We start from the raw sequence: 18,167 nt of genomic DNA on the forward strand, positions 1-18,167 counted from the left end.
GCAGATAGCTGCAGATGCCTAACACGTTGAGGTCGTTTCGTATCTAATTAGCAACAGAATAATGGCACCACATTAATTTCAGGAGCTGGTCTTGAAACGTAGGAGTCACAGAGATGTATTAATTTAGAGGACAGAGGGAAATTTCTCAGTGTTAGAATTGATCTCACGGTGTCATTTAACAAAATGTGTTACTTGAGCTATACACGGCTTTTAAGTTACTTTTGAATATTATCTTCTTTTTAAATCTTATTTTAGAGATAGAGAGAGCGTGGGGAAGCTGGGAAAGGGAGAGAGAGAGAGAGAGAGAGAGAGAGAGAGAGAGAGAGAGAGAGAGGATCTTAAGCATATTCCATGCTCAGCATGGATCCTGACATGGGGCTCAATCCCACAACCCTGGGATCATGACCTGAGCCGAAATCAAAAGTTGGAGCCTCAACCAATTGAACCACCCAGGAGCCCCTGAATTATTTTCTTTTCAAACACCTACCATGTAGTTAAAGGTAGTTAATGCTCCCATTAACTTTGTTGTCTAAAAGTTTACCTCTCATATTTGAAATACGCTGTGGATCAGTTCAGTGGGTGACATAAGAAAATATACAACAAAATACCAAATACAAGGATAAACTACCCTGAACTCAGCACTGACTTTCCATTCAATTTCCAACCATGCAGATGCATGGGGAAAGAAACATAATTGATCAAAGAAAATATTTATGGAACTGATAGATTTTTAACTTCTCAGCCATGCTGAACTGCCATATACCTATAAATAGTAGAGACAATTTTCATGAAGGGTCATGATGACATAGTTCAATAAATAGAAGAGGAGACTGAGGGCCAGGAACTTTGGTTGTGCCCTGGTTTTGCCTCTCACTGGCTTAAAAATGTTTTGTATGAACAACAATATTGTATAATTGTAATATATTGAATACAATATTATATTCTTTTAACTAAACTAAAAGAAACAAAGATAAAACAGCACATAAAAAATGACATATTTAACACATACAATATGCCAGGCACTATCATGGCCCTTGGACATTTTCATCTTTTAAAGAATCCCATGAAGTATTATCTTTATCCTCACTCTTCTAAGGAAGAAACGGAAACACAGCAAAGTGAAGCAGTTTGTGTAAAAAGTACAGATGGCAGGTTGGTTCATGATTTGAAACCTGTCTCCAGAGTCTATGCCATTAACCGCAATATTCCACAGCCTCTTATCTAAGGATAGAAAGACTGGTGAGAAATGTCCATCAAACTGTCCCTGCTTTTTTACTTCAGAGTTTGCCTTTAATTGTGCTTGAATTTAACAGAAGCAAAATGAATTGCAGTAAAAGTGAAGAAATTGTTAAGATACAGATGTCTTTCTTTACTGTAAGAGAAAACAGTTCCTGAAAGTGTCCCTGAAATTGAAGTGAAAAGGAGTTCATATAACATGAAGAGGTGGGCATACATTTGTTATTTTAGTATGTGTCAATTAACTGCCTGTTATGAATAAAGGGGCAATAAACATATTTTGCTTCTTTCACTTCTCATCCTTATTTTTAGACTGACATTATTATTACTGTTACTACTATTATTACTAATAGCATTTAAATTCTGTTTTGTAATTGTAATTCTGAAAGTGATTTAAACCTAATGCCGTGTTTACCAAGTGGTGAATGCCCATCCTCATTGTTTAATTTCTCTTTTCTCTTCCTGAATAACTTACTTTGATATAACTCTTCTGACTGGAATTCACCCACCAGAACTTTTCAAGAGATCTTTGTTGTTCTATTTCCTGAACCTGAAGTCTTACGTACTTGAGAACAGGCCTCTTGCTTTTATACTTGAAGAAGGACAGCTTTGCTGGGTATAAAGTTCTCGGTTATATTCTCCTGGCTCCCCTCTAACCATCAGAGTTGTTTTTTTTTTTAATAAATATCAACTCATTCTTTTCCAGCAGTGAGTGTAGCTGTGGTGAATTCTGAAATCAAGCCAATATTTTTCTTGTTTTAAAATTTTTGTGGGTGACTGTTTTTTTCAACGTGCATGCCTGTGTTATTCTTTCCTTTATTCTTGAATTTCAGGATATGCCTCCTTGTTGATCATTCCGTTTCAATTATTTGTCTCCCAGACAACTGTGCCCTTTCAATCTGAATTTTAACAAATTTATTTTAGGAAAGTTTTCTCCTATTATATCTTTCAGCCTCTTTTTTTCGGGTTCATTGTGCTGTTTATATGTTGGATCCCTGGGTCATCTGTCCATACATTCTCCATAATGATTTGTATGTCTTTGTTCTTTTACTCATTTTGAAGCTTCATTGAGAGGCTGAGAGGAGAGGGTTTAGTCATACTCGTTCTATTTTCTGTTGCTTCTAGTGAGCTTTTTCATCTCCCTAATATTTTTTTTTGCTTTGTGCCTCTTGGCTCTTCTGGGCACAGCCAGCTTCCTTTTTGTCTCCTGGTGTTGTCCTGTAATCTCTTTTTTGAATCCTTGAATCTCTTCTTTGAGCTTTCCTTTAAAAAGAAAATAGAATAATAAATCATGTTGCCTGTGATTAGTTTGAGACTATGAAATGCCATTTGAAAATTTTTCTTTGGGTTTTTAAATGAGTAAGCCTCCTTTTTTATGTATATTCCAGCTTTTATTCTACTTTCTTATGTTTCTTTCATTTCTATTTTTACTCACACTATTTGTGCATATACTGATTCCTTCCATACTATGGAGATGGGGATTAAACAGGAAGTCTGTGTTCTTCCTGGACTTGGTTGTCCGAGACATCTCCAATCAGACATGGATAGCATGCCTTCCTTCAGTTTTATTTCTTTGCTCTATAAGCACACGTTCCCTTAGCTTGGGGCATCTAAGTGCTAGCAACACCTTTGAAGTGACAGGCTCTTCCTTCTCTCTACTCTTGCCATCTTCCCTGTCATTCTCCCTATGCTGTGTGGTTGGGTCATTGTCAAGTAGAAATAGCAACACTGGTGTTGCTCTTTCCTGCAATGTTGTGTTTTCTAGAAGGATACTTCTCAACTCCTCCAAAGGGTGACAATGTTCTAGAGTTCAGAGACCTAATCCAAGTCTCTGAGATAGGGCAATAATGACTGCTACACTTAAATCTGTTTCCTGCTCAAGACTGAGGATATTATCTATAGCCCCAAGTTTCTTTACCTGTTTTAGTATAGACTTCTCATTATTTAGAAGGTAAGCTTCAAAGAGGGTATGACTGGGTTATGGCCATTTCCTTATTTCATTGAGGATGGTGTTCTACTTTCTATTATGTGTTATTTGGGATATCTTAAAGGAGTGAATAAGCCTGCATTTACTCCACCATCTTTCATTAGATATTGCTTTGATTTCTTGAGCAAGTTGATCATCAAGGCCCAAATGTGTGCAGATGGGTGTAAATGTGTGCAGAAGCCTTCATGCTAATTGCCAATTTTCTTTTGTTTTTCCTTCAAATCATATTTTTCCAGCTGTGCTTCCTATTCATCTATTTCCAGGACCACACCCCTACACACCCCAATACAGTCCTGACCCAAATAAGCCAAGAAACAAACAAACTAATACTATTCTCAGAAAGTCTTTCATCAGTCAGTTCTACTTTAATGTTACTAATTCAATAGGATCCTGCCCCTGACATATTTATACTTGGAGCTATTGTTCTAGTTCTATATGAAAGAGAGTTGTCATATAGGAAAAAAAATCCTAGACATCAGGCAGAAGTAGACGATAATGCTGAACACAGGAGGAATTGTCTGGAAACCTAAAAATCACCCTCTGGCCTATATACAAAAACAGCATGACCTTTATTCTTCAATTACAATATGTGCAAAATCAGCAAATAATCTGTAATGTTTCCTGAGTCACAAGCCCTTTATGAGAAAAATTAGTTGGGTTAGTGTTTTGGCAGAGTCTTCAGTATGTAAAATAAATGTATGATAAACAGTTGTATGCAAATGAGGATTATTCAGGATTTCAACAAGCTGAATATACTCCTCAAGAGCATCTTTATGAGTATGTTAACGTCTTCTGATAAGCTTGGGAATCCTATCATATTGCTCAGAAAATCCTTCTTTTATTAAAAATAAGACAAAAATAATCTTCTTGCTAATGTGAAAATAATTGGACTCTGAATTAATAAGATTGTATTATATCATAATTATTATTGTATTAGCAATATAACATTATGATTAAATTGAAAATTTCAAATTATGTCTCATTGCAAATATACTAAATAGTAAATGTTTAATAAAACAAATTTTTGTTGTGATTTGCTTTATGATTTATGGAACTAGCATCATTTTTCCAATTATTCAAGTAATGTGTGTCCCAGGTGAAAAAAAAACATTATATTAAAAAAAATGTGTTTTTTTAAATTTTTTTTAACGTTTATTTATTTTTGAGACAGAGAGAGACAGAGCACGAAGTGGGGAGAGGCAGAGAGGGAGACACAGAATCTGAAGCAGACTCCAGGCTCTGAGCTGTCAGCACAGAGACTGACATAGGCCTTGAACCCACGACCCACTAGATCATGACCTGAGCTGAAGTCAGACGCTTAACCGGGTGAGCCACCCAGGCACTCCACAGGGTGAAAAAATATAACGTAACATAAGAAAAGAGTTATAAGAAATGAAGTTAAAATAATTCTTAACCATGTAACCTACATTCAGTCTCCAACAAGATGTTGAAATACATAACCTTTGAGAATTTTCTCTATATTTTTGTTTTATCATTATTAAGAATATGAAAAAAATGGAAAACATCAGGCCAGCTTCCTAAGAGTCGAATTATCACCAAACATGTATTTTTGCTGATACTGACAACCAAATTCAGATTTTCAGAACATGTAGTCTTCCAGCCACAAGAAATGTGGTGAAATCCAGTTTCCAACAGTTTGGAGAGAAATCCACGGCATGACAATAGGAGGATTAAGATGTCACTGGCAGGGGCGCCTGGGTGGCACAGTCGGTTAAGCGTCTGACTTCAGCCAGGTCATGATCTCGCGGTCCGTGAGTTCGAGCCCCGTGTCGGGCTCTGGGCTGATGGCTCAGAGCCTGGAGCCTGTTTCCGATTCTGTGTCTCCCTCTCTCTCTGCCCCTCCCCCGTTCATGCTCTGTCTCTCTCTGTCCCAAAAATAAATAAACGTTGAAGATGTCACTAGCAAACTGTAAAAAATGTTTAAAATATCATATAAAAGTGTGAACTTTGACTTGTTTTCAGGATTCAGATTATTGATTTATGCCTACAGTTAATCTTGCATTTTGTTGTTAAAAACATAGATAGCTTTCTTGTTTAGCATTTTACATAGATCTCTCACTCACTGACCAGTAAGATAGGTCCCTATGCAATTGTCACAGACTTGTGGCTCACGCATCTTCCAGAAAGTCACACGAAACCCTACGCTATATTGCCTTGGACCACTTCACTCATCGCGATTCCACTCAGATATCTCCTTGTTCAATTCCCCAATTATACATGTAAAAATTATAAATTGCAATGTTTGCTAAAATTGGAAACGTAAGCTGCTTCTAAGAAATGCTAGAGCAGTTGTCCCGAGAACACTAATAAGGAACACTGGGAGATCACTTGGAGTCTTTCACATCAGACGTGTAGAATACATTAAAATTGACGTGAGAGAATACACCCCCTAATATCTGTGACCCATTAACTCATTCGTAACACATAGAATCAAACTCCACTGGGTCTTTCAGTCCTTGCTTCAGGAAGGGTAGGCACGTAGGAGGAACCTGGGTGCTCCGGGGACTTGAAGTCACAGTCTGGTCATCAGATGCCATCTGCTCATTCCAACTGCCTCTGGCTCCCCGCCTCCAATCTAAAGTGAACGCATGCTGGAGGCAGCAGGTTCATTACAGGACAGCGTGGTTTCTCCCATTTTATAGAAGCTAATCATCATTAAATTGCTTATGAAACGTTCACCAAGCAGGTCTTTCTGTTTCTCAGCAAAAATGACTCAGTCAAGAGAGCTTTCCTGTAATCTAAGTATACCATAAAGCTTCCTTTTTTTTTTTAAATAAGCGTTTTTAATTTTCAAATAGTTTTAGATCTACAGGAAAAATTTGCAGAGCTTGTACAAGAAAGTTCCTACATTTCACATACAAATGTGTTTGAACATCTTACACGCGTCACAGTTCATGAACCAATACTGATAGGTCGTTAGTAGCTTTTTCAGCTTTCCCTAGTTTTTACTTTACATTCTTGTTCTGTTTCAGGATCCCATTCAGAATATCACATTACATTTAGTTGTCACGGATCCTTAGATTCCTCGTGACTGTGACAGTTTCTCACAGTCCTTGCATTGGATGACAGTTATCTTTGTTTTGACAGTTTTGAGGAGTATACTACGTGTCGTATGGAATGTCCTTCAACTGGGGTTTGTGTGATGTTGATTTCATGGCCAGAGCAAGGTTGAAGGTTTGGGGGAAGGAAGACCACAGAGGGAAAGTGCCATCCTTAATGCATCATGTCAAGAGTACATACTGTTGACATGGCTTATCATTGTTGACATTGGCCTTGATCACCTGGCTGAGGTAGTGTGAGTCAGGTTTCTCCACTGTAAAGTTACTTTTTTTTCCTGCCCTTTCCACACTGTCCTCTTTGGAAAAAAGTCATTACTTGCAGCCCACACATGTGTGGGGAGATAGGCCTCATATTCCCGAAGATGGGGTGTCCACATAGCTTGTTTGCGATTCATCTCCTAGGGAGACTGACTTTTGTTTTAATCTGGATCTCTCAAAGAATATTTAATATTTTAAAATGTTTATTTATTTATTTTGAGAGAGAGAAAGAAAGCAGGAGGGGCAGGTTGGGAGGGAGAGAGAGATTCCCAAGCAGGCTCCATGTGCTGTCAGTGCAGAACCTGACGCAGGGCTTGAGCTCACAAAACCATCAGACCATGACTTGAGCCAAAATCTAGAGTCAGACACTCAAGCAGCTGAGCCACTCAGGCATCCCTGTCAATTAATATTTGAAATGGAAGTTGGTAATGACTTTAAAATGGAGTCACTGTATGCCTTTAACTACCATTTATTATCGTTTTTGGTCCGTAATTGTTTAATTCCTTACATTCCTGGAATACTGAGGCCACAGCAATGTTCCTATGGGTCCGAGTTGACTGTGAACTCATTGAACACCTTGGAGGAATGTGTTCTCTTTATGCAATCCTCTTTCCATTTGCTCTTCCTCGGGCGGTGAGTCAGTGAGGAGCTTGTCTTTGTTACAGTTTGCTTTCTATTTACAGAGCTTTTAATTTTCTACCGTTGAATGCAAAATGTGTTATCAGCCCATAGCCTGATTCAGATTGAAAAATGCACTTTTCATAGTTAGGCTATATACTTACTAAAGAAAGTCTATTAAGAAACTTTTTTTTTCTCCTGCCTAAGTGGATCGAGAAAAGATTCTTGAACTCTCTTGGCCTCAGTTTCTTCATTTTGAAATAGACTTAATAATAATAAATTATTATAGTATATTACATATATCTATACATACAGTGTTCTATGTATAGCAGTATGGGTGTTTTATTTAAAGTGCTTCTTACCAATAAATAGTACATATTACTATAAAACAATTTTTTATTGAAATATAGTTGACATACACTCTGATATTTGTCTCAGGGGTACAACACAGTAATTTGACAAGTCTATGTGTTATACAATGTTCACACCATAGTGCAGTTACCATCTGTCACCAAACAGTTATTACAGTATTACTAATACCCTATGCTGTACTTTTCCTTCCTGTGACTTATTTATTTTAAAACTGGAAATGTGTACCTCTTAATCCCCTTCGCCTGTTTCACCCTTCCCCTCCTCCCCGCTCCCTCTGACCACCACCGATTTGTTCTCTGTAGTAATGAGTCTGCTTCTGGTATTCGTTTGTTTGTTGGTTTTTCTATCCATTTGTTTTGTTTTGTAAATTCCACATATACATGAAATCATACGGTATTTGTCTTTGCCTGACTTACTTCACTTAGCATGACACCCTCTAGGTCCATCCACATTGCCACAAATGGCAAGATTTCCTTTTTTTTTACGGCTGAGTAATATTCAATTGTATAGATACACCACATATGCGTCATCTATTCTTCCGTCAGTAAACACAGGTTGCTTTCACGTCTTGGCCATTGCAAATAATGCTGCAGTAAACATAGGGGCGCATATATCTTTCCCAATTAGTATTTTCATTTTCTTTGGGTAAATACTCAGAAGTGGAATTTAAAAATTTCTTAAATGTATTTTTTTTGGGGGGGGATTAGGCAAAAATTAAATACCATGCTTTCAAGAAATATTGAGTGTTTCTGTGTGCCAAGTCTTGTGTTACAGTGGAGACATAAGGAGGAATAAACACAGCCTGTTCCCAAGGAACAGGCCTTATGGGAACCCGTTCAGGTGGTAGACTCTCCATCAACATAAATCCAACGCAATAATCTAGAAATGCTAACTAATTACACTTGCTTAAGCCCAGCAGTTCTGCACAATCATTTCTCTAAAGACAAAGAATGTAGAAATAGAAATGAGTGTGTGTGCATAAAGCTTCTTTAAAAAAAAAACCAAAAAAACAAGAACAAAAATTTCAACTCACAAGTAAATAGAACTTAATTTAGGGATAAAGAAAATCCTTTTTTGTTTGTTTGTTTGTTTGTTTTTTGTTTTTTTCCTAGCAAAGGAAGCTTCCAGAGAATTTATGATGATGTTTAAGTGCTTCGAAATGTGAGCTGAAGGTGTAAGTGCTGAAGGTGGGTCCATTTCTGTGGCCTTTTCGGTATGAATTCAAACCAGCCTTTCCTCAGGCCTTTCATCAGTGTTTCAAAGTCCCCCAAGTCAGCCTCACGGCCCAATAATTCTTGCTAGAAGGTCTAAATGGTCAGCCTCAGATGCAGACAGAGAAGCCCTGCGGCCCCATAAAATAAACGCAGGCAGCCTGTGGAGGAGAGGCTTTGAAGATCTTCCCGTCCCTCCTCCCTCCCTCCCTCCCACCTCCCTCCCTCCCTCCCCTCAGACCCGACCTGGATCTGGTGACATTTTAGCCCTGCTGCCATCCTTCTCTCAGAGACACCTGATTGCCAACTCCCTGTTCATACACATCAGCATCCCGGGATGCCATGCGGGCAGAGCCAGCGATATAATTTGCCGGGCACAGTGAAAAATGAAAAGGCAGAATTCTTCCTGTGCAATTTTTAAGAACCTCAAGATGGTCTAGGGGCACCTGGGCGGCTCAGTTGCTTAAGTGCCCGTGCCCAGTGCAGTGTCCGACCCTTCCTTCCGGCTCAGGTCCTGATCTCGCGGTGCCGTGAGTTCAAGCTCTGCATCAGGTTCTGTGCTGTCAGCGTGAAACCCACTTCAGGTCCCCCGTCTCCCTCTTTCTGTCTTTCTCCCACTGGCACGTGCACACATACCCAATCTCTCTCTCTCTCTCTCTCTCTCTCTCTCTCTCTCTCTCTCTCAAAAATAAATAAATATTAAGAAAAGCAAAAGGAATTTCAAGATGACGACAACAGAGTCTTAAACCAGGTGCGCGGCCCTTCTGAGTGCCCAGCCCTGTGCACTTATGCATTTGCACCATCGCACATTCCTGAAGCCGCCCAGATGCACAAAGCATTACGTGGGAAAAGTTTATTCCAGAATTTCAAATGGGATTTCTTTTCTGAAACGTCGTTGGAACCATGGAAGAACTACAATTGCCTGGTGGTGGTACCCAGTGGGAAAGGCCATGAGCCCCATATTGAGAAGGAGAATGGGGAGCAGTGTGATGGGAGAGAGTCTGCATGGGAAAGAGAAGGAAGAAACCTCATGGCCCAGAGGTAGAGGTCTGGGGAAGCCCAGGGAAAGGATGACAGTGGGGAGAGTGGTTGTTGCTATTATGGTTTCATCCAAGAGACTGGGAAAGTTGAGACAGAAAGGAGACGGGGGAAAAGTTTATTATGCCCAAAGAATCAACTTTTTTGGCAACCCCCCTGCCCCGAAATCATAAAGATTTGCATCGCTACAACTATAGGTATTATGCCACATTCTAGTTTCAATGAAAAAGTTTCCATAACCACACAGGGACACGCAGAGAGCCCTGGGTTTCATGTGAGTTATGTAATAAAAATGGTTAAATTCCTAATTCATTGCCATAAATTTATTTGCCTTAATCAAAGTTCATTTAATGGACTTAGAAATGCAAGTCACAAATTTAGTCTCATTAAGTCAAAGATTCACTCGAAAGGAGAAGATCCTCAGAACGTTTCGGATTGCCGAATTCCCAGGATGCCATTCAGAACTTTATTCTTTTTTTTATTTACAAAAATATTTTTAATGCTTATTTATTTGAGAGAGAGAGAGAGGGAGAGCACAAGCAGGCAATGCCCCTGATAAAACTATTTTAACACAACACTTGTCATTTACCAGGTACTATTTGTCATCTAATTTGGGTTATCATATCAGTAAGAGCACGAGGGGCCTGAGTTGTATCCCATGAGTTGTATCTGCACCAACAAGAATAAAGTTTTGGGGGCGCCTGGGTGGCTCAGTCGGTTAAGCCACCAACTTCAGTTCAGGTCATGATCTCGCAGTTTGTGGGATCGAGCCCCGCATCAGGCTCTGTGCTGACAGCTCAGAGCCTGGATCCTGCTTTGGATTCTGTGTCCCCATCTCTCTCTGCCCCTCCCCTGCTCATGCTCTGTCTCTTTCTGTCTCTCAATGATAAATAAACATTAATTTTTTTTTTTTTAGGTTTTATCAGCATCCTGATCTAACAGCAGGCTCTCTGTTGATGTTACTGAATCAGAGATTCATTTTCAGGAATCAAGAGAAAAAAGACGAAAACATATCCTTCAGAAAGTTCTTCTCAAGTAAGATTCCTAGAACTGAGCTTTGAGAGTCAGGTCTTTGGGGTCTTAGACCAGGGCAAACTTTTGGAAAATCACAGGGCTAAGCCATGGATGGACTGCCTCTTATGGAAGCTGAGAAGCCGGACAGGAATATATACCTGAATAGGAGGCCGTGTGACCTTCACACAAAGCAGCCCTACTTCATAAATGCCAAGAAAAAGACTGAAAGCTACCCCCCCCCCCCCGCCGCGGTTTCACTTTTGTTGCTGAAATAAACCTTTCACAAAGAGGGAAACAGACAAAAGAATAGTCATCTCAGAAATTCTTTAATTCTATCCTCTGTAGAACTGCTTTCACTAAATTGCCCTTTGGCCTTAGAGTACTGACATCATACACTGAGAACCAATAAAAATGACCCTTTGTACACTCTAAGAAAATTGTTGAAGACACCGCTGTTGAGAAAAGTTGTATCTCTGACATAGGCCCTCAGGTAAAATGTCCTTTTGTAACATGTTCCTGAGCAACAGATAAGTAAGGGGCGCCTCGCTCTGCCTGAGATGAGATTCTCGAGAGGGCATCTCTTTTCCTATCGGGACTCTCTCTTTGATGGAGATAATGTTTCGTTCCTGCAGGTCTGGAAAGAGTGGCAACATTTAGAATTCAGAGAACAGATTCCTCTTTTCGGTTTCCTGTCGCTTGGATAGGGATCGTGGCAGTCATCCACTGAAAGTGTTAGGGATCCCAAAAAAGAGAGTCCAGCCAGAAAAAAAAAAAAATCTCTTTGCGACACCATTAGCCCCCAACTCCTCAGCATCTTTCTAGTGGGGAAATATTTTTAAGGGTGAATGATCAAGACAACCTTGAAGAGGAAGTTAAGAAACAAACGTGCATCCTGGAAAATACAAGAAGAAAGGGAGAAAATTGCCACCCACTCAAAGATTAACGTGTGTGAAAGTGTACTAGTGAGTTGATTGTGTGTGTGAGCTGGGTCCGTGTATACATGCACAGAATTGCGCATTTTGTGTGCGATGTGTATACATAGCTATATGCACATGTACACACATGCATGCGACACACACACAATCAACCCATGAGCACACTTCCATGCACACTTGTATATGTATGATTGCATACGTGCATACACACATATCATTGTATCCGCAGATATGTATGATCATGTATATGTTATATATAATTATATATGATTAAATGATTTTGTATGTACTTACATTTTATATGTGATCGTATGTGTATACATATACGTGTTTATGTGCCACATATTGGCACATACCTCTGATGGCACAAGTTCATACATGATTATATGCATGTGCATATATACTTTTTATGTTGCAGGGGTTTGCATATATACCAATTTTATGTTTCAATGCATGCACCAGCAGTCTCCCACCCTATTCCTGTACTTGGCTACTGCCTTGACTTATCAACCAGTGTAGCAAAATGTAACCTTGTATCCAATGTAACCTTGAATCCCAGTATGGGCTCAGAGGGCCCCATGAGTCTCTGTGAGCTTTGAGACTTATCTGACCAGGGTCATGGGAAACTAGGTAAATGGTAACCCTGCTGGCTCCTGCCTCCTGCAGTACAGAACGTTACAGAAAGGAAAACAGTGGGCGGGTCGAGTCAAGGCGTCCGTGCATACTACTTGGAACAGTTTTCACTGCCTCCCCCCCTTCAGGATAAGGGTTCAGTTGTTTCATACCACCTCAAGTCCAAGACAGAAAGAGTTTGGTGTCCTCCCTGGCTGCGGTTCATGGACAGTTTGTATCAGCCTCAGTGAGGATCTGTTGGGAATTCAGAGTCTCTGACCTCATGCCGGTCCTACTAAAGCAGAATTTGGGGGCACAGAACCCAGGAAACACGGTCTCCCGGTGATATACACCAGAAGTGGGGGAGCAAAGAGGCCTGAGAGGTACAAAGCTGGCGTGTTGTTCTCCTGCGACTCTTCTGTCTTCCAAATTAGAGCAGGCTGTCAGAAACATAATGCCATCTCCAAGGGAATAAAAGGAGGGGCTGATTTACCTTTGTTCTGGGAATTTGCGAATTAATAAATATGTATAGCCAAGGAAGAGAAACACTTTGCATCAGGAAATATGGTATTAAGATTCAGTCATTGCTAGAACATCTCAGGAAGTGATAGGCTGCCAGAGGCAGGGCTTTTAGAGTGAAATGTTCTTAATATAGTTATTATTCCTGCTAGATACATTTGAAAACATGTCTGCTTTGGCTGGTTTTTAAGACAAGACCGATAAAAATTTGGCACTTGTGAGCCCAAAGAGGCCAAGCCTGAAGTTATTCATTAAGAAACGTTCAAAAGTGTCAACTCCTCCCTTTTGAGATCATATTTTACCTGTGTTGCGTTTTCCCCAAACTCAACAGCCTTGTGTCATAAGCAGCCGAGCATTTATCCTGAAATTGTAGGAAAGGACTGCCAAAGAGAGCCTCCCGCGGTGTTTTTTATCCTTGTTGTCATTGGTCACTTATGAATTACAACAAAAGACTACAAATTATTCTGCACACAGGATTGGGAATCCATCTGGCCAATGCGCTCGAGTGCAAACGAGCCATATGAGATACAAACTTGAAGAGGGATGGTGTGGGGGAGAAAGCGATTCATGAGAAGCCACCAGCTTTGCTGTGCAGACAACCTAAAACGTCCGACCCATCACCCGTGTTTTCTCAACTCGTCTGCCATTGTCTTTAGAGGCTTAAACGTCTCTCCTAGTCCTCATCCTGTTAGCATTTCCGTAGCCCTTCTAAGCTATTAGGCCTTCCTTACCACGTTTCAGTGTGATGGTAAAAAGAATGGACAATCCTATCTTCCTGGTAAAGAATCCGAGTCCAGCGATGTGTTTCTGAAGCAGACAGCCAGTGCCCAACAGTGTTGATTGGGGAGCTCTTAACTTCTTCGCGTCCCGTCTCCACTCCTGAAGCACAACACAGTTTGCACATAAAATCCTTGCATCGATTCAGTCATGAAAAGAAAAGTCTACATCCATCTTTAAAAAGCGAACCGTCACTCATCTGCTTAGGTTACTTCAGAAGGCTTGAGATCAAAAAGCCAATTTCAGGTTGAACGTTTGAAACCAAAGGGGTAAGGTGGTCCCTTGCTATTTTTCCCATTGCCTATAGACCCCAATTCTCTCTCTGTAGGAATATTCATGAGAATTGCACGTAGCCAAGCCCACTTACGGCGAGTCAATTTCCCTTTGGTCCGGGTTTGGATAAGGGACCAAGTTCTGGCAAAGATGTAAGAGAAAGTGTGCTTGAGATTGCTAGGAAATGTTTTCCTCCTGATACAAAGGAAAATAAGAAGAGAAAAGGGCCCCTCTTATTGCCACCCTCCTATCTGGCCTGGGACACTGTCCAAGAGAAGGGGGTGATATGGGGCGATATGACTTTGTGTCCGCTCAGAGCTGGTCGCTGCCTGTGAGATACAGGACTGAGGCCCTGAAGTTGATAAACCACTGGAAGGTGGCAGAACAGGATGACAGGAGCCTGGTCACAGATGCCGCTGCCCAACCCTGGGAGGGCTGGCCTCCCAACAACCTGTTATGTGACACTAAATACCTGCTATTAAGCCACACTTGTCAGGTACTCTGCTACCCGCGGCCAAATGTATTTCATTGATATTATAAATAAAGAATAATATTCACCGGCCATTACCAAAACTCCATGTGATAAATAAGAGAGAAAAAAACTCTGAAGTTGTATAGATTTTACTATGAAAGATAGAATGCATGGAAATTAAAGTTTCAGGTGGTTCATTTTAGCCCTCCCAAATCCCTGTTGGAGGTCAGATTAAGTACACAGTGAGACCGGGTGGCTGGGATGCTCACTTTGCGGAAAGAATAATGTCCTACACCACCATCATGGCACTGCCCACTGGCTTAGAGAAACAAGAGGAAATGTGATCCGGATGACAAACACGGTCTAACTGAGTGCCAGAATCATAGTAAAAATGTTGAAGAGCAAATCACAAAAGTATTTCTTCCTCTGAAGCAAAAATGGCAGCAGCTAAGACAGAGACTTCTTTTTCCACTTCTGGAGTAAATCGTGACTAATAATGCTTTTTTTTTTTCCTGCAAAAGGCACTAATACGATTCATTGTTTTTGTGGTCTTTATGAAAGAAGATAGGAAATCACGAAGTATAATGAGTAACAGCATATCAAAGCTTCCAGAAGTACGTGCTGCCTGTAGGGATTCAGAGAGGGTAAAAAACATAATATTATTGGAGGTGTTTTGGCTGCTATTATCACAAAATGACAGCTACAGGAATCCTGCAGTGAGAGGGAAATAGTTCTTTGCAGAGACTCAAGATTGCCTTCAGTTGGTTTGTGCCCATATATAGGTCAAGATAATGTCCTATAGAAGGTAGATGGGATCAGTGACTGCGCACAGAACAGCCTGGAGAGGAGGGGTGTCTGAGGAATCAAGGATAAATGGAGAGATGTTTAGCTCTGCTGAAAAACCTTTCAGGTCCATGGGCTTTTGTTATAGGAATAATCATTCAACTCTTTGAACTTTTTTGAAAATTACTTTTTTATTTTTAATTCAGAGAGAGAGAGAGAGAGAGAGAGAGAGAGAGAGAGAGAGAGAGAGAATCCTAAGCAGACTCAGTGCAGAGCTCAGGACTCGACCCCACGACCATGAGATCATGACCTGAGCCGAAATCAAGACTCAGACGCTCAACCAACTGAGCCACCCAGGCGGCCCAACTCTTTGACGTTTTATATGATGTGAGGACAGAACAGCTTGGAATCAAGACAATACTCGCCAGAGGGTGGGAAAACCGAGGCTCAGTTGCTACATTGGCCGAATGACTCTGAGAAATTCATTTAACTTCCTGAGCCTCAGTTTCTTTGTCTGTAGAATAAGATGCTTAGAACAGAGGGACTGTGATGAGTCCAGATCTGACAGATCTAAGAGATGGAGGGAGCCTCGAAGGAAGCACAGGATCTCAGAACTGGCAGTGGACCTGGAGACCAGCTTTTCAAAGTTGCCCTATCAGCAGATGAAGGGGGGAGGCCCTGACAGACTGTGGCCCAGCCAGGAGGAACCATCCTCCCACTTTCCCAGGGATTGTGAGATTTCCCAGGACACGGGATTTTTAATGCTGGAGCCAAGAAAGTTCCAGGCAAGCCGGGATGCACTGGATACCTTAGGAGTAGGTCGCCTCAGTTCCTCATGCATTGGACACTGAGGAATAGGAATCCTGGAGCTGCTTTTATGAGCTCTAAAAAACATGCTTCCAGGGTCACGACACTCTGGTGGCATATGGGCACTCCATAAATGACTGACTGAGTCCCATTCCATTGTTGGTGACCTTTAGCGTTAGATCTTGCCCTTGAGTTCCCATTGACTACCTTCAGCTCAGTTCACTCAGAAGGAACACAGGAGATTTTAGGGCAGAGACTCCTTCACAGCAAAGGTGTGGGGCGATATGACTTTGTGTCTGCTCAGAGCTGGTCGCTGCCTGTGAGATACAGTCTGAGGGGCACCGAGGAGCTCAGCGACCCCGTCAAAGCGTCAACTCCCTTGACCCCCCGGCTGTTAACTGTAGTGGGGCAGCAATAAAAGAAATGCGCATTTTTAAAAATGAAATCTGACTCTGCCCATAAAAATGGGAATAACAGTAAATAAATGCTGCCTACTAACTACCCAAAGTACAACCAACTTCTCCACAATTTACTGTTGGAATTGTAACTGCTGTCAAATTTGCAATTTGGCAAAACGTATCGAGATTTTCAAAAATGTTTGTACTTCTTGACTCAGTAATTGAAGTTCTGGGAATCTATCCTAAGGAAAGAAGTCCAACTTTAAAAAGCCATACGCCTGGCTATATCTAGTACACTGTTTTTCGTAATAGCCAGAAAGTATAAACAACAAAAATGTTCAGCTATAAACAAATAGGTTAAATAAAATATTGATAAAAGACATCAACTCAAATAAATAGCCATTCTAGTTGTAGTTATAAACATTAGTAATAACGTTAATACTTACCTTATCAGAGGAAATACAAGCTATTAGATCAAACTTGAACACAGAATATAATTACAGCTATATAAAATGCGTACAGATATAAATTTGCAAGACAAAAGACTAAAAAGAAATATAGGATTTCTTCTCCATTTTTACGATTTTTCAAATTTTCTGAAATATGGAGATGCTACTTTTAGGACATAATTCTTTTCCTTGTAGTTAAATATTTTCATCATGAAATGATATATGCTTATTATGAGAAAAACACACAATCACAACATGTGCACCGATCAGCTCAGGCTCCATAATAAAATACCTCGGATGGGGTGACTTAAACAACAGGAGCTTTATTTTTTCACAGCTCTGTGGAATAGATGTCTCATCAAGGTCCAGCAGAGACCGGTCCAGCTCTCCGGTGAGAGCTCTCTCCCTGGCTCACCGACAGCCACCTTTTCACTGTATCCTGACATGGTGGAGAGAAAACTCTGGTGTCTCTTCCTCTCCTTATAAGGCATCAACTCTATTGGGTTAGGTCTTCATCTTTATGATCTCATACAACCATTATCACCTCCTCACAGGACCTGTCTTCAAATACAGTCACACATGGGGGTTAAGAATTCAAAGTATGAATTTGGGGGAATTTCAATTCAGTCCTTACCAACATGCATATAATAGAGTCAAAGTATGGTCTCCCGACCCCCCTCCCTACAGAACATCACCTGTAACAGACTGGAGTGCATCCCTAGGGATGATTTTTCCTTGTTTTTGAAAATACTTGAAAAATAATTTAACTAATATATGAAAATACCTGTACAAATGTCAATAGATTGTTAGATTTCCATTGCAAAAGAGTAAAACTCTGCTTCTAATTTTTTTTTTAATTTTTTTTCAACGTTTATTTATTTTTGGGACAGAGAGAGACAGAGCATGAACGGGGGAGGGGAAGAGAGAGAGGGAGACACAGAATCGGAAACAGGCTCCAGGCTCCGAGCCATCAGCCCAGAGCCTGACGCGGGGCTCGAACTCACGGACGGCGAGATGGTGACCTGGCTGAAGTCGGACGCTTAACCGACTGCGCCACCCAGGCGCCCCTGCTTCTAATTTTCTTAAGCAACAGGAGGATCTTTAAAGTTTTAGTTATATTTCCTGCCATTTAACTCTTTTTCCACACCATCCATTTATACGAATATTTTTTATTTAGTCAATTTAGATACTGTCTACCAACTTCCCATTATTATAAATGAACACCTCCCTCCCTCGTACAATTCCCTTCCCAAACTTTTTCTTCCTTAGCTAAGTAATTTAGCTAAGTAACCAGTTTACTTTGATATGATTTCTGAAATTTGTTCTCC

At 40.6% G+C, this 18,167-nt stretch overlaps 1 long non-coding RNA gene across 1 annotated transcript; it reads right to left on the reverse strand.

The window, feature by feature from the left end:
• Positions 1 to 1,043: 1,043 nt before the first annotated feature.
• LOC123379420 lies at positions 1,044 to 17,497 on the reverse strand. Its single transcript, XR_006583801.1, has 3 exons — positions 17,132 to 17,497; positions 13,612 to 13,759; positions 1,044 to 2,499 (listed from the first exon to the last, which is right to left on the reverse strand). It is a non-coding gene; the product is annotated as an uncharacterized LOC123379420 (long non-coding RNA).
• Between the last annotated feature and the right edge of the window lie 670 nt (positions 17,498 to 18,167).

Source organism: Felis catus, chromosome C1, assembly GCF_018350175.1.
Source record: "Felis catus isolate Fca126 chromosome C1, F.catus_Fca126_mat1.0, whole genome shotgun sequence".
NCBI classification, from domain to species: Eukaryota; Metazoa; Chordata; class Mammalia; order Carnivora; family Felidae; genus Felis; species Felis catus.